Below are 23,964 nucleotides of genomic sequence, written 5' to 3' on the forward strand. Positions count from 1 at the left end.
TTCTCCTTGTCTCAGCGGCTTTATCTCAACCTGTCAGCCCCTCCACTTCCAGCCTGGATAGATAGCAACATCACATCCAGCCCTCTTCTTTGACAAATATCAATGATTGAGAGAGATGTTTTTGCGTCTGATATATCTCACAATGTGCTGTCAGAGTGGAGCATCTGACTGAGATAACCCAGGTTGTGCAGAAACATCAGCGTGCATGAGAGATTGGTTTTGTATTTGGGTTGTGAGAGAGCAAGTATGACAGAGAATGATAGACTGAAGCAGTGATACTGTAGGAGCAGTAAGAGATATCTGTCTGCACCCGGGCTGATGGGTAGTAGGTAGTGAGAGTTGTCCTGCCCTGAGCTGTCCACATGAACAGCACTAGTTGATGACTGATACAACAAACTTGAGCATGAATTCACCAACAGCTGAATGCATAGTCTTATTTGGCTCTGCATCCCCTGGAACCTGATATTCTTTGTATTAAACAGCGAGACAGAAACATGTCCTTATGGCGTGATGCTATCACTCCTTGATATTAATCCTTTAGTGTAAGAGATGCATTTTGCTGTGCAAACATAAAAAGGTCCATTGTTTTCTGCCTACAGCTTCTGTATTGTGAGGTTTTGGTACTTTTTTTCTGTCATAGTAAATGTAAGTTTGGAGCTGTTAGTTTCAGTATATATTTAAATCAGTGTCTAATATCTATAGCGTACTTCTGTTGAATCTCTAACCTTGCAAAGCAGCTGGACTCGGAAGACCACAAATTCCACAAGATCACATGAAAATCCATCCTGCCAGGCTTCAGTCTGTGCATGTGTGGCCAGTACCAAACCAATCAGCGTCCTCTGAGGAAGTACTGGCAGCTACAGGGGTGGACGCCAGGTGTGTCGCAGCAAGAAGACACTGTGCATTATACAACAATGGTGGCTGCTAAAGAAGCTAGCGTAGATGCTGCTAGTGTCAGTTATATCAGAAGATGAACACAGAACGGCACTGAAGGCTGTACTTGATGGAAAAGATATCTTTGCTTTTCTCCTGCTTGGCTTCAGTAAGAGTTTGCCTATTTTATATAGTTTGCTGATTTTAGTTTTGCCTGAGACAGATGCCTGTCCAGGCTAACTAACCTGCTAGCCCTCCTTCCATCAAATCCCGACAGAAACCCAACTCACAAAGCTGAACACAAATTTTACAGTCTGACTATTTTGTGGACTTTCTGTGACATCTAGTGGCAAATAATAATTTCTGAATTCAATATGGAAATGAGTGTCCCACACATCCTTCATCAAAGGCAAATCAGGGCCCAGCCTCTCATAAAATAGCACCTTAATATTAATAATACATTATTTCTGTAGTCTTTTTGTTTTGGTACATAATGTTATTCTATTTACTGTGACCACTTCCTATAACTCTGTGTTCCTACGGGTATTGATGGTGTTCATGTGGTACTTAGTGAAAGGTTTATAGGGATATTATTATATTTTATGGCAGCTAGTATACAATTTTCAACGACAAATCACTTCCCTCTGGAGAGTTAAGGTAAAACAAGGCTCCTGTAACGGCTTCATTAAGACAAATCATGGCCCAGCTGCAATAATCATCTTTATGTTCGCCGTACAATGCCTTTCTTAAATGTGTCATAAACTTGCAGTAGCTCTTCTTTGGTTAGTTAGCAGACTGTTTCATTTCCTCCCCCCTCACTTCAGAAAGGTGTTTCTCTCTGTCTGGCTGTCTTCGCTGATTCAATATTCAAGTCAATCAGTGGCTCAAAATTGTCAAAAATTGACTCGCGCAAAAATCTGATCTGCTTGTTCAACCATGGTATTGCAGCTTTCACGGGGCTATAACGCACTGGCTTGTCGGTCGGTGTTGTCTTGGCCTTGTTGCTGATCCCCAGAGTCTATTTGCATAATACTGGTGATATGGTCCCGGCTCACCTGATTCCCACAATTCCCTCCTACTGAATTTGTTTTCACCACAGATGTAGGGAGGGAGATTGAGAGCAGATTGAGAAAAACACTGTTCGAAAACACAGCGTATGGGGAGCTGCATGACCTTGGAGCACTGTAGAGCTGTGTGTGTGTGTGTGTGTGTGTGTGTGTGTGTGGGGGGGGGTCGTGCAGCAGTAGCAGTGACACTGCTATTATTGGCTGTGATGCTCCCATACAGCGGGATGACGGGTTGAGTGATGCCGTGCTGTCACACAGTCCTGTAAAGAGAAATGTAGTAGAGGATAAACCGGAGAAACTCGACACATTTATTATCACTGTGTGAGGAAGTCACAACATCTATAGTTATATTTATTTATTTATTTATTTATTTATTTATTTATTTATTTTATACTCACCGGGGACAATGCACATTAATCAGCATTGCGGTTTACACTTCAATGTCAATGTGTTGGAGTTAGCTCATAAGCAAATTTTTTATTCGTAGTCCTATATGGTGTCACGCTTCTAAAGTGAGGGAGTAAGGAGTTAATTAGCGCCGGTATAATGATGACCACTGGTGTACACACCTTCACACATCACTGAGTGGTATCAAGTGTGGGAATTTAATGGTTTGTGTGCATTTGTGAGGTTGCACATGCAATGTTTCTCACAGGTCTGGGTTAAATGTTAATGTTTTCTTTCTCTTGCCTGGTCGGGCAAGTGGATCATAAATCTGCTTGCCGCTACACAAATTGTTTTATTTATTAGTTATCAATGATCCTCTTAGCTGCCATGCAAGCGAGATGCTGTCAGCTCGTTTTTTCTGCAATATATCGTTGGAGTTTAGCGGACATCCTCCAACCTCCAACTGAACAGTTTTTTGCGTTTTGAATATTGAATATTTCTGCATACTGGGTTCCATAAACAGTATTGGAATTTCATAAACTGGGAATGACTGGAAAGCTGAGACACATACTTCATGCCACCCCTGCATAAGTCAGTCCCCCCCTTGTGCCACCACAGTCAAAAAATGGAAACGCCCCTGCCCTGATCAAATGAGGTACAAAAAGTGTATGTGAGGGAAGAAAATCATTTTCTGATTACAGTTTCTTACTTAATAAATTCTTATTTATCTGTCTAGCTGAACACATTTTTTTGATCGAATTTTAGAAATATACATAATTCAAGGTCACCATAAAATATGAAACTGCCTTCCCCTTTCCCAACTATCTATCTCCTACTCCATCCCACCACCCAGTCCCACCGACAGTCCCACCCCAGCAGGTTTCAGCTGACTTCAACTGACTAGAATTATAGTCAAGTGCAAAGGAGAAACTGTGGTGGCTGTGAATAGTGTGAAAAACACGAACAGCCCTATCTAGAGGCAATGTTTGGTTTGTCCCTTCTGGGCAATTATACACATGGCGGACTCCATGGAGTCCAGATTACATGGGTTTCAACTATCTGAATTTTTATGATTCAGAATAAACTTTGTTAGCCTGTTTTCAAAGTTGTATTTCCATGTTTGGATTAGTTTGGCTTCATATGATGTTGATTCCTCTTCATTAGACTGTTTTAAGAGTTGTAATTCCATGTCTGGATTAATCCGAGTGGGTATAATGTTAAATCTTCTTCATTAGTATGTTTTAACCTAGTATTTCCTTACCTGGATTCAGTCTAAATCTTTGGATTCTGATCCATCTTTTTAATTCTTGTTGTCTAGATTTACTTTTAATGTCAAATGGTATACTCTTATTCTATCCTAAAATCCTATCTGGATTTATTCTGAATTTTAGGACACATTATCAGTAGCATACCCCGGGATCATCGGCCATTACCGCTAGACACCCTCATTTAAGAGTGACCCCCCACAGGTTGATCAAGCCCGGAAGTATGTCCCATAGCTAATTGGGTTTTGTTTTGTTGTTTTAGGATCCTAAAATTGAAATTTTGGCACTCTATCTGAGGATATCTTTGAAATAGTTTTATGGAAAGCAGTAAACTGGTCTTATTTTTAAGCTCAATTCTCTGTCTGAGATTTTCCTTAAAATTGTTTTAGATTGTTTTATGGATAATGGTAAATTTGCTTTGGATGGTGTTGCATGGTGTAGTCTGTGCTGAAGATATGACTGGGGTCCACATTTAATGAACTTCTTCCCCCTTAGGGTAAATTTGATCTTTTCTGTGCATTTATAGTTGTTGTGTGTTGTGTATCACACAGCGGGCGGCTGTGGCTCAGAGGCAGAGCAGGTTGTCCACTAATCAGAAGGTTGTTGGTTCGGTCCTCGGCTCCTCCTGCCACATGTCGAAGTATCCTTGAGCAAGATACTGAACCCCAAATTGCTCCAGATGCTGTGTGAATGTGTGTGAAAGGGTGAATGTGGCACGTAGTGTAAAAGCGCTTTGAGTGGTTGGAAGACTAGAAAGGTGCTATACAAGTACAGGTCCATTTACCATTTACCATGTTGTTGTGTATTTGATCATCCCAAAGTATGAATCTTAAATTAGCAGTTTGATCTGATACTGCATAAAGGAGGGGCTGGGAGACCATGTTACTGAATCGACACTCTATATCAGTGATGGCTGTCGCAATGTAGAGCTATTTAACACTTATTTTAACAAAAAGATATCACTTACGGCATATTTAATGTGCGTTACCCCTACCTACAACGCTGATCAGTCAGTGGGAGGGTATATAAGGGGGAGTTGTGTTTGATGGCTGTCATTCTGTCTCACAGTGTCTCAATAAATGTCCATTCAAGGGCTGCGCCTCCTCACTCTTCCACATTTAAAGGCCAACATGACATCCCCAGCTGGACTCGGAACAGGGCTGTTGTGATTCATGATCATCTTCACCCCTAAGCCCTATGGGTGCCCCATTGACACTGACTGAATCAGTAGCTGAAGTGACTGAGAGCACTAATATAAAAAGGCAGCCAACACTACAGAACCAATCATGATGTGATACCGCTATCACAAATAGGTGACTACTGAGCTATTAAACATAGAAACAGTACTTGTATAAGCTTGCTTTAAACTGAACTGAGGGGTTTGTACTGAAACGGTTTAAATTATTTGCCAATGGCAATTTAAAGGTCCAGTGTGTAACATTTAGGAGGATATATTGGCAAGAAATGGAGTACAATATTCATAGGTATGTTTTCATTAGTGTATAATAACCTGGATTTTAGAATAATTTCTACAGTAGCCCAGAATAGACAAACCAAACACACATAGGCACTTTTGTGTTTTTTGTGGCCACCATAGTTTCTCCTACACACTTCACAGCCTGTTCTCAAATACAGATGTGAGTAGTATTCAGTTAGTTGCTTTCTGCTAAATCTACAAAATCCTACACACTGGTCCTTTAAAAGAAAACAAACCTTTTTTGCTTTTTTTGTGTATACTATAAAACTTCCAAGAAAAGGAGGATGCAGGTCTCCTTTAAAAGCCTGGTGTGGCTATACTTTTTGACAAATAAATACAGGTCTCCAATAGAGGCTTTTATTTTGGATTTTATAGAAATTATCTGGTTGTATAAAACATCTTAAAACCCACCAGGTCAGTTTAAATGTTTAAACTTTTGTCAATATGGACAAGTCGTTCAGTTCATTATACAGAAATTATTAACACCAAAGTATAAGTTATTCAACACTTACTGGCACTGTAAACAAGAGAGACTCTGAAGCGGTCATAAAGTCTGTATAGTCTGTGTCCATTCCTCCATTATTTGTATTCCTTTAGTCCGTAAGGGTCCACCGATCAAAATAATCAAAGGGTCTTATTAAAATCAATAGAATGGATGTACGAAATGTCCTCCCATTATAACTTTTCTGCACAATGACAAATTCATTATGTAGAAAAAAGCCCAAATTTGTGTGGTGAGGTTCTTTTTGTATTATTTGTTCAGACGCTTAATAAAGCCTCCCTCTTTCTGTGTCTCTCTCTTTCTGTGTCTCTCAATTACCCAGTTTTTCCCTCGGGGATCAATAAAGTATTTCTGATTCCCTTTTTCTGTGTCTCTTTCTCTCTCGGACGCTTCCTTTTTATGACAGTTGGATTGCCTCCAACACACTGATCTGATAGTTCCTTTGATCTTCAATTAAATGCTCATATTGTATGTTGTCTGTGTCTGTATGAAGTAGCTTTTGACCAATCAGCCAGCTGCTTCAGCTGCTTCTGAGGACAGAGTCGGCAGATCGGAGGTCAACGTCGGTGTGGGTTGAATGGACGAACACTTTGATAGCACTTAAGTACGGCTCACGACGTCTCTGCTCTGATGAGTTTCAGGATTATGTCTTCTCTCGTCATTATATCTCAGTGAGCACAGTCTCAAAATGAACCTGTAGGGCAAGTCTAGAGTGTTGCTCTAAAGGCTTGATTCATAACATGAAGTAATAAGTTACAAAGGATTTAGCAGAGGTGGGACCAAGTCACAAGTAAGTCTCAAGTCTTTGCACTCAAGTCTCAAGTAAAGACAGTCCCAAGTACTAAACTTTGATTTTCAAGTCCTAAACAAGTCATAATTCGATCTTCACCAAATGTGATGTCATTTTAACAAAAGACCAAACAAAACAATATTATCTTTGGTATAATTTTTTTCCAACTGGCGCTCAGTAATGTAATGTTAGTTCTTTATGGTTCTCTGCAATTTGATTGGATGCTGTCGAATTGGTTCAAACGAAGTGGATCTGGGGAATTAAATGTTAACGTTACTATTCCAGAAATGCAGGGAATGAATAAATTAGTGTCACACTTTTTAAAGAACATACTTTTTAATCTTTGGGTTTGGGGGAAGGTAACAAGTATTTTTAAGTCAAAAGGCTCAACTTGCTTTTTGAAAGTTTTGCTCAGTTAAGTGCTAACGTGCTAGGCCTCTGTGGAGGTGCGTGTGGTTTCCACTCAGCTGCAGGAGATGGAGAGGTGTGGGGAAGGCTTGTGAGAGCAGCAACAGGTGAGTTGATTATCTCAGCTGGTACTCATGGAGTTATCACACTCACCTCTCTAAGGCAGAAGTGTGCTGGACCTGGAGGCCCACACATAACAGAAGGGACAAGCAGAGGAAGGCTTCATGGACTTTTGAAGTGGCCTAAGTTGTATTAATAGTGTGTGCGACTGGCAAAGAAATAAAGTTGTATTGTTTATTAATGTCTGACTCATAGCTAGCACAAGTTGTCACAAGTTTTACAATATGTAATGAATATTTTGTTCAAGTCCAAGTTGAAATCCAGTCACATTGGGTCGGACCAATCGGCATCCTCTTAGGGATCACTGGTAGCTACAACACGGGCTATGGCTGTGGTTCAGTGCTAGGTGTGTACATCAACATGTGTGAGATGTGTGTGTGCTTGAAAACAACAATGGCAGCTACTTAAGAGGTTAGCGTAGATGCCGTTAGCATCAGTTCTGGAGATCAAAACTGGAGAGTAGTTCTTCATTGAAAGAAGAGCAAAGAACGACGTTTGCCCTGGATAGACGGCCAAAGACAGATCTTCCAATCACCTGCTGAGTATTTTTTAAAAATACTCTTGCAGTCCGCATGTCTGGAGAGTGTTCATAGATGGATACTGAACCCCTAGATAGTTTCCCAGATGGTTCTATGTAACAAACCATCTGGCGCAGTCAGGTTACCAAATCTGGTGGGTGATCTGACAAGTTTCCAGCAGGCCAGAGCAATGATTGCTCTGTATAGCATCTATGTGCCTGGCAGATCACCACATATTCCTTACACTTGGCTGTATAAATAAGTAAACAGGAGGTGGGTTATCAAGGAGAGAATATGAGAACAGTATGGCGCATATGAGAATAGAGAAGCATGAAGAATATGAAGAATGAAAGCCCCTTCTTATTATGTGGCAGCGGGAGCAGCAGCCAGCTCATTAAAGTGCAGGGGATCCCTTACACCAGGCAGGTGATGATACACAACTCTATGAGCGCCTGGCACTTGCATGGCGAGGAGGGCCCCGCATGATCACACAGTAAACGAAATGAAAGCTCACAGTAGTAGTTAGTATTCACGGCAGTCCATGTCCTTGTAACGGCATGGAATTTTGGTTTTATCTCATTGGAGGATCTCATCCATTATTTAGGATGCAGGCGCAAACCGACAGACGCTCCTCAATAATTCCAGGGGAGCTCGACTCTCTGCTGCTGCTCTCTCTCTCTCTCTCTCTTCCTTCTTTTCTTTTTTTATGACTGTTTTCTATTTCCCCAGCTGCCTGCTCCTCTAATATTCCTCAACAAGCGTGTGACTAGGTGACCTGGACAAGCTTTTGGCAGAAACAGCAGTGGGTATACAGTACACACATATATGCCTAAAGCCTGAGAGGTACTAAAAGAAAGCGAGTGATGGAATCAGACTCAAGTGTGGAGTTGCCTCAGATGAATATATCATGCCGGAGCTTGAGTGGGCCCCCTTCGTTTGTTAATTTCCTGTCAGGCTGCTCTATTATTCATGCACATAGTCCCGATGTGTGATGCACAGGGCGCGGAGGGACCGGCGCTGCACTTGGACTGACCCTCCCCCACTGACTTTCCTCCAAAACTCCCATGCGACTGCCGCACATTGAGATTCTGTTGACTTCCCCCGAACCTGCGCCTTTCACGGTGACACCCAGATAAAGATTATCCCTGATCAAAATGTTAATGAGTGGATTTATGAGGGATAAGATTGTCGTTATAAAAATGTGCAACATGGCTATCCTTTACACTGTGAGACTAAAGGTATTACAGTGTTGCATTATTTACATTTAATACATGCCAATCCTGAGTCTGGGTACTAGCATGAGTTGGACAACAGGTGGCAGTGTTGGTTCGGATAGAGACCCTTGGTGCACAGGAGGCTTTCTCCCTCTACCTGATATGTGACAGCTGAAGGCAATCCTAGGAATAAACATATGATTAACACTGACAGGGTGTTTGATTATGTCAATCAAGTCTTGTCTTAATGTCCGAAAAGGATTCAGTTTGGAGGAATAACCTGAAAAAATATGTCTCTGTGGAGTTGTAATCATTAGAGGCGGGGTACATACAGAACAGTAGGAGGAAATGATTCAGTGCTCTCTCATCTGACACGCTCTGTTTAGTCGTCCTGTAGCTCATTGATCGGAGCCTCTTTACATTTGGAACAATTAGCGAGGCAGCTGGCAGTGAGACATGTAGCTTCATACAGTGAGCCGAGCACAATGGTAACCTGCCCTTTTTCCCTCTTTTTTTAAATGGGAGTCTTGAGTGTGCGCTATCTTGTCGTCAAAGACTTCAAGGAAACGGCGGGAGAGGAGATTTAGAGTGGCGTTTGTTTTTTGTTTTTTTTAACCAGAGTTTTGTCTGCCCTTGAATGAGCTCAGGTGTGCTTTGAGGTTTTATTGTGATGCAGAGGAAGAAGAAGGTCAAATCAAAATAAAGACTTTCTTTAAAACTGATTTACAGCCTTCTTTTTTCTCCACTTAAACGCATCTCGGCCCGAGCTTTCATTTCCACGTTGGGGTCCCTGCTTCTGCGTGAGTACACACAGAGTGATGTGATGTGACATTTCCAGACAATCAATAATTTAGTGTGCAGTAGGTTTTTGTGTCTCTCGCTTAAGACATGGTTAAACCAGCACACACTCTGCTGAATGTAAATGTACTCAGAGCTCTTATTCTCTAACTTGAAATGTGGCACAATAGAAGAAGGCTGGTATTGTGTCCTAATACTGTAAACCAGACAGAGTATGTGGAACTCTGGTTCTGTGAATTCTGGATGACCACCAGACACAGTAATACCACGGCTTCCGTCGAGATTCCTGTATTATTAACTATAACTATATGAAGTTGTAATAAACCTTATTTTACTTTTAAACCATCTGTGTGTTCCCAGATCAAATCCCTGGTCATCAAAAACGTTTTATCACATCCCTTGGCAGACGCCTCCTTAACACATGGTAAATGTTGTGAAATCGTCTAGTCTTCTATTCACTCAATGGCACTGCCTTCAGGATTTGGGATTCGGTTTTTGGCCCGAGGCCAACTTGAACCCCACTTAAAATCTCCTTGCCTCTAAAAAAAAAATGCTAGAAAACCACGAGATGCGCGCACATCAGACGCACCATAACATAGAAACGCATTTCTAGCGGACTTTATTGCACTTTATACTATGTCACCATGACGCGGGGGGTTACATAAAGGTATAAAAGCCAGCTGCATCTCAACAAGATGCTACCTTGTGTGTCTGTATGGAGACGTGGCCCATTTGAGCCCTTGGAATGAGAACGGGCTGCAGCAGGTCAGTTGTACCAGTACTTCATGCTAAAACTTTACCAGCATAAATAAAATGACAGCAAACACCTGCAGACAACTGCATTTCCCACCATTCTTTTCCTCTCATCCCTTAATGAGGTTTATAGTAGTGGTTTTCAAACTGAGGTCCAGGGACCAACAAGGGTACCTTGAGTGGGTTGTAGGGGTTCCACAGCAAAAGGAGGAATAGAATATTTTAACTATCATGACATGTTTTGGATGTTGGAACAACAAGGGAAGAAATAGAGTTGGGTGAATTTGCTTCTATTTGCGCCCACTCGTGTCTTTCTTTACTAACTTTGGAGGCTATTGTGCTGCATTTCAAATTAGCTTAGCCACCAACTCTTGAGAAAAACTATCTGGCTCTTCACCAGTTAGTCTCTAACTGTGTCTGTCTGCTGTTTGGCAGTGGGAAGGTAGTGTACGGTGGGTTTATCTGAGTTCATCTGAGTCGCCTGAGTTTCTGAGAGCGGAGTTTGCAGCCTGGAAAAACCAAAGCAATGAACTTGAAGAAGATACGTAGAGCTGAGAAGAACTGTGATTATTCTGTGGGGGTTACACTTTTATGATATACTTTCACATTTCAGTAAAAATATGAATTGTTGTAGCTTTAAATGATAAAGGAGGTTGTAGAAATGTACTTCTGCACCTCATTAGAATAGATTTAAGACATACTAAGAAGCCAAGATGAAACTACTTTCCTTTTGATGCCTGTTTGAAACTGTTCTGTCAGAAGATAAAAATGCAGCAGGGTGCTGTAGCATCTTCCCTCCCTGCCCCTTTGGTATGCACTCATTCATATTCTGGAGTCACAAATGACAACAGTGAAGCCATTTTAATGACTCCACACCCATGTGAACAGTAGAAAAAAAGAAGGCTGACACAAAGAGAAGGTCAAGATAGAGCTAACAGTGAGTATCTCATGTCCTTTCAGCCCCTGGCTTCCAGCTGTTATTAAAGGTCAGCTTGTTCCTGTTCACATTGTATCCATTTCCTTGTCCTGGTGCACCTCACCTGGTTCCAAACAGGTTACACTGTAATTATCTCAGTCTTTCATGACTTTACAGCATCTACGACTGAAGATCAACTACTCCTCATTTATACTTTACAACATTCCAGCCAAGTCTGAAAGCCAAATAATCCCTGATGAGAAAATCCATCTTCATTTTCAAACACTATAAGTTTACTGCGAGAGCCAGAGCTGACGCTCTAAAATGATTCCCACTCCAATGCCCGCTCTAAAATTACAGCGCTAATGCACACTGACACTTGTGTAAATAGATTTCACAACAATCCCTGTTGGTTGTTGACTGGCTTTCAAGCAGCGCTGTTGTTGTGAAATAATCATAGTGGTCATAAATTGTTCAGGAGGGGGAAGAGAAGTTAAACTATTATTAGTATTATCAGTGAGAGGAAGATTAAAGTGAGTTCCCCAGGGAAAGCGAACAAAGAGCATATGCACAGTTTATGACTGTAAATATAAAAGAGCATTCAAGCAGTCTTTTTTATTGGCTGTACTACAAAGTCACTGACCTGTTTTATCGCAACACGTTTGGGTTGAATTTAGAGTGTGAAGTTATCTGCTTTACAGTAACTAACCACGCAGGTGGATGTGTTTAGGATTGTCATTTAAAATGTTCATCATCTTCATTGTTAGTATCTCACTATCATCATCCTTCATCATCCTTCATTATCCTCATCATCCTCATCATCCTCATCATCCTCATCATCATCCTCATCATCATCATCATCATCATCTTCATCTTCATCTTCATCATCAATCATCTATATCATCATCTTCTAGCAGTGTTGCCATCCAGCTGGTCCTGTTGCTAGAGGACAGTGATGACCACAGCAGTTCCTTGTTAAATAAGATTTGGTTCAGGTGCTCACCTAATCAGTGCCTCATTCAGTAGAATGAGGTGTGCCTGTGATTGAATTCAAAAGACGCTGGAATGAAATGTAGAGATGCTGATTTAAGGAAATTTTTGAGTGGTCTCTTCATGTTTTCGAGGGGTGTGTGTGTGTGTGTGTGTGTGTGTGTGTGTGTGTGTGTGAATTTGGGGGTGTGAATCAGGTTGCGTGGCGTTGTGTTCGGAGGCTGTCATGAATAAGTGATGACATGGTATCACAGGAGACTGCTCTCTGGGAGTTGGCGGTATTACAATGCAATAAAAGAAAATCAGGCCAGGCCCCTGTTGCCTCTGTTGTGTTACACTGTGGGTCAGAGTGAGGGGAAGGGGGGGGGTGCAGATGGGAGAAAGGAGGAAGGTGGAGGTGTGCTCGAACTCAAACATAACATTCCAAGACCAAACCTCTATTGGAGAAACTGGAGAAAACTTATAGTGCAAGTTGTTTTGGCTTTTCTTTGAATATGCTAGTGCAGGATCTTAAAAAAAACCAGAAGCAGAGTCATATGTGCTTGCTCATATTTACGTGTTGTTAGGGAGGGACTTAGGGAGGGATATTGATACAGTATCCAATAAGGCTGAGCATTAGCACAGTAAACAGTTTCCTAATGAGTTTATGGTCTCAATCTCTAGTTTCAGTCTTCTTCCATACAGCATGATGTTCATTTAGTAAATTATGGTCCCATTTAGAGTAAAATAAACCATAAAGCAGGTTGTCCTTGGGGGGCGTGGCTACTTTGTGGTTGACAGGTCATTCTCACTGTTCAACGCACCAAACTCAGATCAAACTGTCAAACTAGGCAGTGCTGATCAAACTCGAGGCTTCAAAATGATACTCCACCGACCAATGGGTGATGTCAAGATAGGTTCACACTTGGTTAGCGTCTACCTTCTGGTAAACATAGGCAGACCCGTCACAGAACACAATCTCCAAGTCTGATGGTGCCAGCATGGCATGTGATGATGGTGCTGGAAAATCTGTACATGACCTCTATGCTGTAACATTATTTCCTGTGGGTCTCAGAGGCTGTGTTCAATCCTGGTCCAGTCCGGCTTCTGAGTCCAGTTCCATTGCCTTCTAACCGCAGATACAGTTAGCAGATACACTTAGCAGCAGTTAATTAGTGGTTACATACTTTAGCAGGTGATTATCTAGTTCAGGCAACTAGGGTATCTGTTCATCAGCCGGAGGACATCAGAGTTAAAATCAGAACATTTTTCTTCATAAAATATGATCCAGTTTCACCAAAATCACTGAAAAAGTTGTTCTTTTGTACAATCAGTGAGAAACGTCATAAACGAGAAAGCATGTCATTGGTCACAAAATTAGAATATGCCCCATAGTGCAGGATGAGTCATCAGCAACCTCTATTGTTTTTCAGGAAATGACAAATACCATTAATACCACCTGAGAATACCTAAACAATGACTTTTTTTCACATTGTTGGTGATGTATAGTGCTAGATCTATGTGATAAACACTTCTGACTTCATGGGGACTTTAGTTTTGGGCTTGTCTTAAACAAAAATGCCAGAAAACCAGAAGCACTTATTTCATCTCACCATTTTAAAGATTTGGTATGAGTGCAAATAAACTCGGCAGACTGGCCTTGCCCTAGAGCAAGACGATCAGCCCCTATCTGCTTCTGGAATAATCCTGACTCAGAGGGCAATAGGAGAAAATACCCCCAAACGATGAATATAATACTTTTGCTCATCAATTTCAAGAATTCAAAAGCAGCCACACATTTTCTGCAATTCTCAATCCACGTATAAATCCACATTAATTTTCCATGTCTGTGCAAGCATGATACACAAAAGACATCTTAAATTAAATCCTTTAGGGTGTAAACAGTGTAACAGAGAGAGATGTGATGCAGAAAAATCCAGCTTGAGAGAAAGGAGAGAACATTCAGAATGCCCTGAGATGAGCACAGCGCAGGCAAAACACTGCTTCTGAAAGAAAGCAAGCCCAATTAGATTAGAATGTAGGGATACATGGATGAAGGTTGAGAGGAAGGAGGTTGAATGTTGGAGGGTGGGTGGTAATGGTTCTGTTTGCTGCAGTGTAGCATGGAGCTACAGACGGGGACCAGCAGCAGCAGTCGTGCCTGGAGTGAATGAAAAGCTCCTGGGAAACAAGAAAAGAGGAAGGAGACAAAGACAAAGAGCGGAGTTACTGTGGGCAAGGAAAAAGGAAGTACAGGGCAAGAGAAAAAGGAGAGAGGGGTGGAGAGAAGCTGTTGGGAGGAGTAGAAGGGAGAGAAGGCGATGAAATGGGAAGGAGTTTGCAAGCTGCACGGACTGCCAATGTAGCAGGAAGAGAGTCGGCGAGGGCACAATAACCCAAAGCGTACTGAAGATCTTTGATAACTCCTCAGAAAACCAACTTAGTAGTGGAATTGATGTGAGCAGGCACGCGTTTGAACCAACACATGCTGTGCCTGGAATGCCTAAGGAAACGTCTGCGCTTATAATTAATGATACTTCAGTGGATTGGAGACCGGGCGAGGGGACTTGAATCAAACCTCACGCTACTGCTGTACTTTTAAGTGTTCACAGGCTGCACACTCTAAATAATGAAGGGCAGCTCAGTATCTCTGCGGGTTCACCACTTTGACAGAATTTAAAGGGTACAAAGTTAAACCCATTTAGATTCCTTTACTTGTGTGCACACTTCTACAAGTGGAAAATGAAAGTATATGGTCTAATGAGACCGAAAGCAGAGTGCTATTTGCTTCTGCAGAATTATTGTAAAACTGTTGCATAGTGTTTGATTTATATCGATTGATTTGTTTCGAAATAAATATGTTAAAGCTGCAGTAGGTAACTTTTCTAAAAATATTTTTTGGTCATATTTGCTGAAACCTTCACCATATCCTGACAGTAGTACATGAGATGGATAATCTGTGAAAAAATCAGCTTCCTCTGGCTCCTCCTAGTGCTCCTAATGGTATTTACAAGAATCAACTGGGCCTGAATGAAAACAACCATTCAGAAGCGAGAGAGATGGGTGATTGTTGAGTTTAATTTCCAGGCCGTCAAATAGAATCTCAGTCAAAACAAGCAAATTGAATTCCAAAAGTGTTAGATATTTGCATGAATCTGGCTTCCTGAATAATGCACTGCAAAAGTAAAAAGTAAGTAGAAAGTAAAAAAGCCTTGTTTCTGGTAAATGCACCTGGTCTAAAAAGACAAAAAGTAATCTTGTCAAGCATGTTTTGCATTTGAAAAGTAATCTGGTTTCAAGAAAATGTATCTAAATTTGTCTTAATAAGATATTACAGCTAATATTGCACTTGATTGAACCAGTAACAATTTCCAACAATGGTTTGCATAATATCCCAGTTAAGTTAAAAACTTTCTTGATTAAGCAGATTTACTAGAAATTTTAAGTGATACTATCTCAGTTTGTTAAGTAAATACTTTTTACTAGGTTTTTTTTTTCAAAGTAAAAATAATGATTAGAAAATTAAGTCACTGTCATTTAAAATGAATTAATAATTTCGAATGTAATCAGTTTCAACAATCTTTTGACTTAAATTAACTTATCAGGTTTTACAGTGATGCTGTTCGAAGAAATTGTGTCTTAAGCATTTTTTCTGTTAATATTAATCTTAGATTAAGGCACAAATTCTTAAATTCAGCTCAATAAACTGACCAAAATACTGATTTTAGCAGTCTATCTTGAATAACCGAGTTTGCATTGCTTGTAATAAGCACAATTTGCTTCAATTTTGGGCATTTTGTCTTGGCCCATTACAGTCTTTCAGTGGCTAGATTTTTATGCTAGTTTTAAGAATTATAGCCAAGCAAAACTTGCTTTCCCCACTGGCAGATTCTCTTCCCTGCGGGGGTTGAGAACCTCCTTAGTGGAGGTAAAAAAAATAAAAACAACCTGCTGTGCTCTCATAGGGGACAAAATTAAATCAACCTTCCACTCAGAACTGTCAAACAATGTGAGAGCTGTTTCCTGTGAGCTGTCTTTTGCAAACTGAAATGCATTTGAGGATAACTGAGAAAGATGTTGGTTTGAACATCACATGAATAAAGCTGAAAAAGAGGTGAGGTGAACAAATTAGGGGGAGAAAGACAAAGAGCACATCAGTATCTTTTGAAAGGAGTGGTATTTTCTTTTATGCATTAATGGTATGAAGAGAGAAAGGACTGAAATTGCTTTTCAATTACCCACCATATAGATTCACTGTGTGTCTCCATTTAGAGTTCCTTTATCAGGCAGCCTATCAGAGGAGAGTCTGTCTGTTGGCCTAATCTGCAACCAAGATGGGACCATTACAGCTCATCCCCAGCTTTTTTCCCCTCCTCTCTCTCCCTCCATCTTCCACCCGTTCACCCATGCTTTCCTTTCTCCCCTTTGTGCTGTCATATATCCAATTTCATGCTATAATGGCCTGACAGGCAATTAGCTGAGGATTTGACCAATTAAGAGGATAAAGATGGGGTTAAGTCTCTTTGTGCTGCAATGTTTTGTCCCAGTGTAGGCTGAAATGTCAAGATACAGTGCTCTAACCTTTGTCTTGGGATGATAAAAGTGAAATTGGATTCATTGACGTGGATCAGACTCCAAGTCTCGTATGTCTCTGTGTCAGACAGCATGTTCCTTCCTGGTGTTTGTAAAGCAAATAAGGCAAATCTAATCATCAGAGGGCATGGCTGTACTTAGCAGAGATGAAATGTGATGTGGCAGCCGGTTCCCTCCATGGTGATCAGCTTCCACGTGCCACCACTGTTCCTCTTTGCTGATGGAGCTGTGTGTATCTGGAGTGCGCTCAGTATTGGGGTGTAAAGATTTTCCAATATACGTTGGAAATTGGTTTTTAGTGTTGATGCAACAATATTGGTACATTGACCCCTGGGTTGATCTGAATGTACCATGAACCGGGGATCTAATTTTAAAGTTCTGAATCTGAAGATGCTGTTAGCAGCAAAGCTTTAGTCAACCTTTTCCTGCTAACAGCATCTCCACTCTTGTGAAAGGTAAAAGGTCAATCCCAGGGTCTTGTGAAAAGAGTCACAAGAGTAACGCTAGCGGAGTGTGGCTTGCGGGGTCGTAAACCAAAATGTTCAACAACGCAGACATGATTTACAGTGCACCACTAAATCTAAAATGGAAGACATTTGGATTCTATAAGAAGAAAGAAAAATGAGCCAAAAGTCTAGTCATTTGTAAGATCGATCGGACAGCGGTTAAGTGCAGCGGTAACACGAGAAATCTTAATACTCACCTGGTGAGACGGCATGGTGACAGTTGTGCAGGTGATGAGGAGTCTGTGGATTTGCTAGGCGAGGTCTAAGGTAATCATGGTAGAAAGTCCGTCACAATGACATGTAATTCTAAAATTATACATTTGTCTTCCATTTTTATCCCATGCCATAAAGAAAAAAATCCATGGTAATCTTTGGTATTTTATAAAATATATGTATTTAAACACAAGCAATGTCACTTTAATAGAATTGGCTTATTTTGATTTAGAATGGAAAATAAATGTTTGATACAGTTGATAACATTTATTTAATGCAGATTGCATCATATTACATCGAATCGTATCGTATTGCATAGTTACACGTTAAAATGCATCGTCCCTGAATCCTATAGTAGCCCATGTATCTAGATACTTATCAGAATGTCTTTATGCAACATTCTTGTGGTTACCTTCTGATACAAAGTGCTCTGCAACACCATGCAAGATGCTTGCCCTGGTAAAAATACATCAACTGTGAGCAGATGTAGCTGTGATTAAAAAGAGGTAACTATGAGGAAGATGTAGGGATGTCACTGCTGCATTTCACAGTCCACACTCTGTCTCGCCTCAAAAGAACATATTTACCCATGTGATCATTATGACACACAATGTGATCAGAGCTGATAGAGAGTTGGATCTACTCAGGCATTAGACAAGAGGTGCAGATTAATAATCACTTTGATCTGAACTGAACAAAAGGATTTGAGCAAAGATTCATAGTCACTGCTTATGTAGGTAAGCTAATCACGTCACTGTTCAAATGCACTTGAGTTCATATAAAAGCGCTGGGGCAATACACCATGACCCACTCCGATTAGAATAATATAATGTGGATACAGCCCAGGCATTCACTGTATAATTAAATATGGATGTACTCTGTGACGTCATCCACAGGTTTCTGAAGTTGTTGCGAAGCTTAGTGAGGTCGGCTTGGGATGTCGCTGTCTTGCCTCGCGGGTAATCTGAAAATGGGCAAAGATGTGGAGCGTGGCAGGAGCTGAGGCGGGTTGAATGAAGCCTGGTTACTGGAAACTCTCCTCTGTGCCACCTTGGCTTTCATTATGCATAACCTTCCGACTTAATGTAATTGAAACAGGTGAGTTATATAAAACTGAAACCCCTATACAGTTGTCATTAACGGGAAAATTTGCTATAGAGACCAAAAATAGTTTTTTGAATCAGGCTGTAAACATGTTTTTTTTTGTATTTCTGCTGTAAAGTTGTGCATTTTAATTTGGGGCCTTATGGAGATTGACTCAAATGTGCAGCCAGCCTCAAGTGGCCATTTGAGGAACTGCATTTTTCGTTACTGCAGTTTTCGTTACTTCCATGGTGGCTTCATTTGTTAGCCACAGAGGTTTCCGCTTGGTCCCAGATTGTGTCTCAGACACTAGACACCAGATGGACCTGTGAGGACCTCTATATCCAGGCACCTCTTATCTCCCACTTGGACTACTGGAACTCCCTCCTCACTGGAGCCCATGCATCTGCCACCAGACTTCTGTAACTAGTCCACCATGCTGCTGGCCATCTGGTGTTCACACCAATCAGCTTCTCTGTTCATCACTCTGGCTCCCTGTTGCAGCTTACATCCAGTACAAGACCACGGTGCTGGTCCACAGGGTGCTGGACAATCAGATACTCTGTCACTCTGAGAACCCTGTGGTCACTCATCTTGGCCAAGGCTGGTCTTTCTTCTGATACCACAGTGGTGGAGACCCACTGAAGTCAGAACAGCAGGGTTATTGTCCATAGTCCTGTGCAGATTTCAAACCCACGTATTCAGACAACACCCTGTGCAAAGAATTACTGATGTCAGATTTCATGAATACTATGAACCTGAGCCTCTCCGCTGGGGCACCGAATGTGGTCTTAGTTGGGATGGATGTACAACTTTGGTGACATCTAGTTTCTGTTCCTATGAGATTGACACAGTCATTTTCTGCATGTTTTCAAATTGAGTATGAAAAATGCAAAGATATTGCAAAATCATCATATTAGGAAGATTAGAGGAAACACATTCAATCAATATCCTAATAAAATACCATGTGGGAACAGCACAGCATCAGAGTGTTCAAAGAATGATGATATATGCATACAAGTAGTTGACGAAAGCCATCACAAGATGCACTGATTAGCATTTTATTTTGCAGAGTTTTCAAAAATTCATGCATAACATTTTAACAGAGGTTTAGCAATATGCATAGTTGGCTGTGCCAATGAGATGTGTCTGTCTGTTGTTTATGTCCATGAGACATTCATGAGGGGATTAATTCTACCCAATTTTACGTACACTTAAAGCTGCAGTAGGTTACTATCTGTCTTCTGTGCTACTGTGAGGATATAGTGAAAGTTTCAGTAAATATGACAAAAAGTTATTTCTATAAAAGTAACCTACTACAAGGCAGAGTTGTGTGTGTGTGTGTGTGTGTGTGTGTGTGTGTGTGTGTGTGTGTGTGTGTGTGTGCACCACATGTAGTACAAAAACTGTGCAGCAGTACTTTTATTGTAGTAAAATATTCCAGTACTCTTTGCAGCCTGGTGTTTCCTGTGTAGTTCAGTACTTCTGCAGTCACTTTTTCCTCTTTAGATGTATCAGGTATTAGTGTACTCATTCCTCAGAACACGACTTATCTGGAGGCCAGACTGAAGAGTACACACTTTCTCCAACTCTCTCTCTCTCTCTTTAAACACCGTCTTGTCAGCCCTCATTCACGCTAATCTGCGACAGTTGTGTTTGAGCATTGAGGTGCTCACTCCTCCTGAACACACACACTCGGACTGACGGCGGCATTTGCTAGACTGACAACGGCATTAGGCCGCCCGTGTCCTTGTGGGCTTTGCCGACGCCGGTTACACCCATATGTGTGTGTGTGTGTGTGTTAGCTTAGAGGCGTGACTCAATCAGACAGATAGGCTGATGCGCACACACACACACACACACACACACACACACACACACACACACAACCATGCTGCTATAAGCTTCATAGAGCCTCCCTGCGGGGCCCGTCACTAGAGGAGTGACAGGCAGACCCGCCTGGATCTAATACGGTGGGCGGCTCTGGAAAGGTAATGATGAAAATCTCAGTGGGTCACAGCGTGGACACACACACACACACACACACACATCAAGCTCTGTTGTCCATTAACAAACCCCCCCCCCCCACCTGCACTTTACTGTCATATTAAGCAGATTTTTTTTCAGCAGTATTTCATTGCGTGTAAGTCTTTCAATGTATGTGAGATTATTTCTCTCCCGAAGCATTGCAACAGTGGGACAAACAGCGCTGTCCTCATACATAATGAATACTATAGACCAAGGTGTGTGCAGCAACTGCATAAATAGTTGATATGCATATTTGAGGTTGCACAGTTTGCTCAGAGCCATGTTAATAAATGTGTTGTGTCGGCTACGGTGGCATTGTTTATTTATATAATTCCATGTAAGTGCAGTGAAAGTGTGGGCCATTTAGGAGCATGGAAATATAGAATAAAATGTCAAAAGCTTATAGAAATGTACAGTGTTCAGTATGAGTTTACGTAACATTTTCCTTGATTTAACAAACAGAGGAAGAGCAAACTCTTCCAGCAGCAGGTAGGCAGGAAGAAAACATTCAGGTGAACAACAAAGGGAGGTGTTGATGAATGCAAAGCAGATGCATTTTACTCTTACTCACCTGGCAGACTCCATTAGAGTTGCCTGCAGACTTACGAGATGTAGCAGGTAGACGCATCGACACTGGAGCAAGCAAACATGTTCAAGTGACTGCAGGTTAAAGTGGCCTTTTCCTGATTTGCCACCGCAACCTGATTTGGTCTCTCCTGCCATGCTCAATACTCAGCACTTAACTTGGACAGCTGTTTTTGATTTAGCTTTAGTAACTATTGGTGGTTTTAGTCTAGGCCAGTGTTTTCCAAACCTTTTTTTTCTTGGGACAAACACATGACCCAGTTCACAGTGAGAAGAGCCAATTTGTGCATAAATTAGCATTTTACTGCTGTTTCTGCATCACCTTGAATTGGTAAAGCAGCCATTTTGAAGAGATACATGTTTAATAAATCACAACTTCATCATTTTAAATAATATAAATGATATAAATGAAACAAAATAAAGGCATTTAGATAAACAGGCTTTCACTTTTTCCTCACAGTGGCGATCACTGGGACTGTCTCCTTTTTACAGAATATACGCTCAATTTATAACCGAGACCCTTTTTTATCACATTCATCAGGAGTTAACAATCTTGTTTTCCCATCATCAGAAAAACAGTGTAAACATTTTAAATATTTTATAAATGGCAGGAGGAAGAAATTCAGCTAATTTCTTTCAATTTATTTGCAACCCAAATAAAATCTCCCACTACCCAGGAGTATCCAGGTTCGTAGGAGGGGTTGAAAGAGAATGACACAATAAGCAACTGGAGCCACAGGGTATTTTAACTTCAAATGTAAATGTCTTGAAACTTATTCCCTTATTTCCCTTATTGCCTGATTTAGCCAATAAGAAGTTGAAGTAACCTTACTTTGACTGATGCACTGTTTATTTGGAAATAAAAATAACCCCACAAAGATAGATTCTCTACTGGACTACTACAGCAGCATTTATACTAACTGAAAGTGATACAGTATGTGTGATGTCAAATGGCATTCAACTGCAACTCTGGAATTCCAATGTAAATTAAACAAACAGATATAATAGTGATCTAATACTCACTGTTTCTCTACCAACCACAATTTATTTAAAGATCCCCTCAAATGATTTGCTTTGTAACAACAATGTGTGTCTGATGTTTTTTAGGCAAAAAAGAGTATAGTTTCCACATTAAGATTTTTTTTGGAAGCTGCGACCCACCCCAAGCAGCACAGAGAATCTGATCAATTTTCAAAATAAAACAGTGCATGCAGACTGTCGAATTTCATGCTAAATCAACATTGTGGCACCAGGCCAGAAGTCAGTCTGTCAGAGGCAGGTCGGAGGAGATTTAAAGAGGAGAAACACACAGTTTTGTTTCCTTTTGAAGGACAAGTAAACAATGTCAGGTAGGCAACACGCTCTGGAGACGTGCGGATCACGGAGCTAAACTGTGCCACAGACTTAACGTCATAAAGCTGTGCCCGCAAGTGAGCGAGTTTCATCTACAGCTCATAGAGAGCCATCACATCAAAATATACCAGGAGAAAGCAGCACATTTAGTGTAGCTAGCATAATGAATATTTACATAGTTATTCAGTACATGTGTAATGTATTGTCACTGGAATCATACGTAAGTATCATCAATATAGTGATAAATTCCTTTTAGCCAAAAAATACACTTTATACCTTTTTATTCCTTCAAAGTCTTCACCACATATGTGAAATCAGTCTGGACAGGCATCAAACATTTAACTGCAACTTGACTGATTGGCGGAGGCATGCAATATTTCTAATTTTGGATGAAATTAACACAACTGCTACCAAATGGGTTTCAAAGGACCCCGTCGCATCTGCCAGACTGTCAGTCCATCATCATCTCACTGCAAAATCCCACCTCCTCTCGTTCAACACTGAATATATGAAACGCGGGGGCCTAATCGAGCGTTTTACAGATAAAAAGACGGCCTAATGATGAAAGACACCTTCTTGGAAATGCATAAAACAGAAAGAGGGGGGAGTCAACATATCTTGGTAGGAATTCAAAGCGTAAGGTCTTTTTTTTCCTGGATGCATTATTGAAAAGGCGGTGGCTCCTAGCGGGGCCCGGTAAGATCTTCTGGTTCGTGAGGAGATTCTTGCACATCACACTTTCTAATGGGAAATTCTAATGAGGGTGCAGGTATTTAGAATACATCAACCCCAGAACGCACTGCAATCACTCATTAGATTGAGCACAGTGATGAAATAAAAAAGAAATGATTTTTACACCGCTAATATTAAACCATGGGAATCAGCCCCCAAACAAGTTTTTAATAGCACCCCCCTTTTCCATGAATATTAATTATTCACAGCTATCTATGCATAGCTGAGTGTGAATATTTCTTTTTCAGCAACATCTGATGTGCTGTCAAGGAGCTCATTTAAATGACTACTTTTCAAGCATTTTTATTTTCCTGCAGTGGTTTGTTACACATTTGCATTTTGGTGTTTAGAGGGAAATCTCTAAAGCTGGCCTCGTCTGACTCCTCTCTGTTGGAGCATTTGAGCATCAAGTGCCTTGTTTTGCAGCATATCTGCATATTGCAGATACACATGCTTTCTTACTTTCCCGATGGTTTCCTGCTGGGCTGAGGATTTCAGCCGGCAACCCCCTCGGACCACACTCAGCACGTCCACCTTCAGCAAACAATCTATTAAATTTGACATTTCCAAATGCAGCAGCTCTTAATATGTGCTGAAATACCCGCCACGAAAAGGACTTTTTGATCATTTCATGCAATATCTGACTAACCAAGGCTGTTGTTTACAGCACATAGCATGCTGGGAAAAATATAATTCAGCTTACTTTTCAGCGCTCACAGGCTTCCGTTCAGTCGCCAGCTCCATCAAAATTCCATCAAATATCCCGCTGACAGATGTTCTTGTCAATCTGAAGCCATAATCCATCACCGCACAG

At 41.0% G+C, this 23,964-nt stretch overlaps 1 protein-coding gene across 1 annotated transcript in view; it reads left to right on the forward strand.

Annotated features, from left to right (window-relative positions):
• The window catches only part of tdrkh (tudor and KH domain containing), a 193,849-nt gene that overhangs the window by 67,258 nt on the left and 102,627 nt on the right, over positions 1-23,964 (forward strand). The window lies entirely within an intron of this gene.

Source organism: Dicentrarchus labrax, unplaced genomic scaffold (genome assembly GCF_905237075.1).
Source record: "Dicentrarchus labrax unplaced genomic scaffold, dlabrax2021, whole genome shotgun sequence".
Taxonomy (NCBI): Eukaryota; Metazoa; Chordata; class Actinopteri; family Moronidae; genus Dicentrarchus; species Dicentrarchus labrax.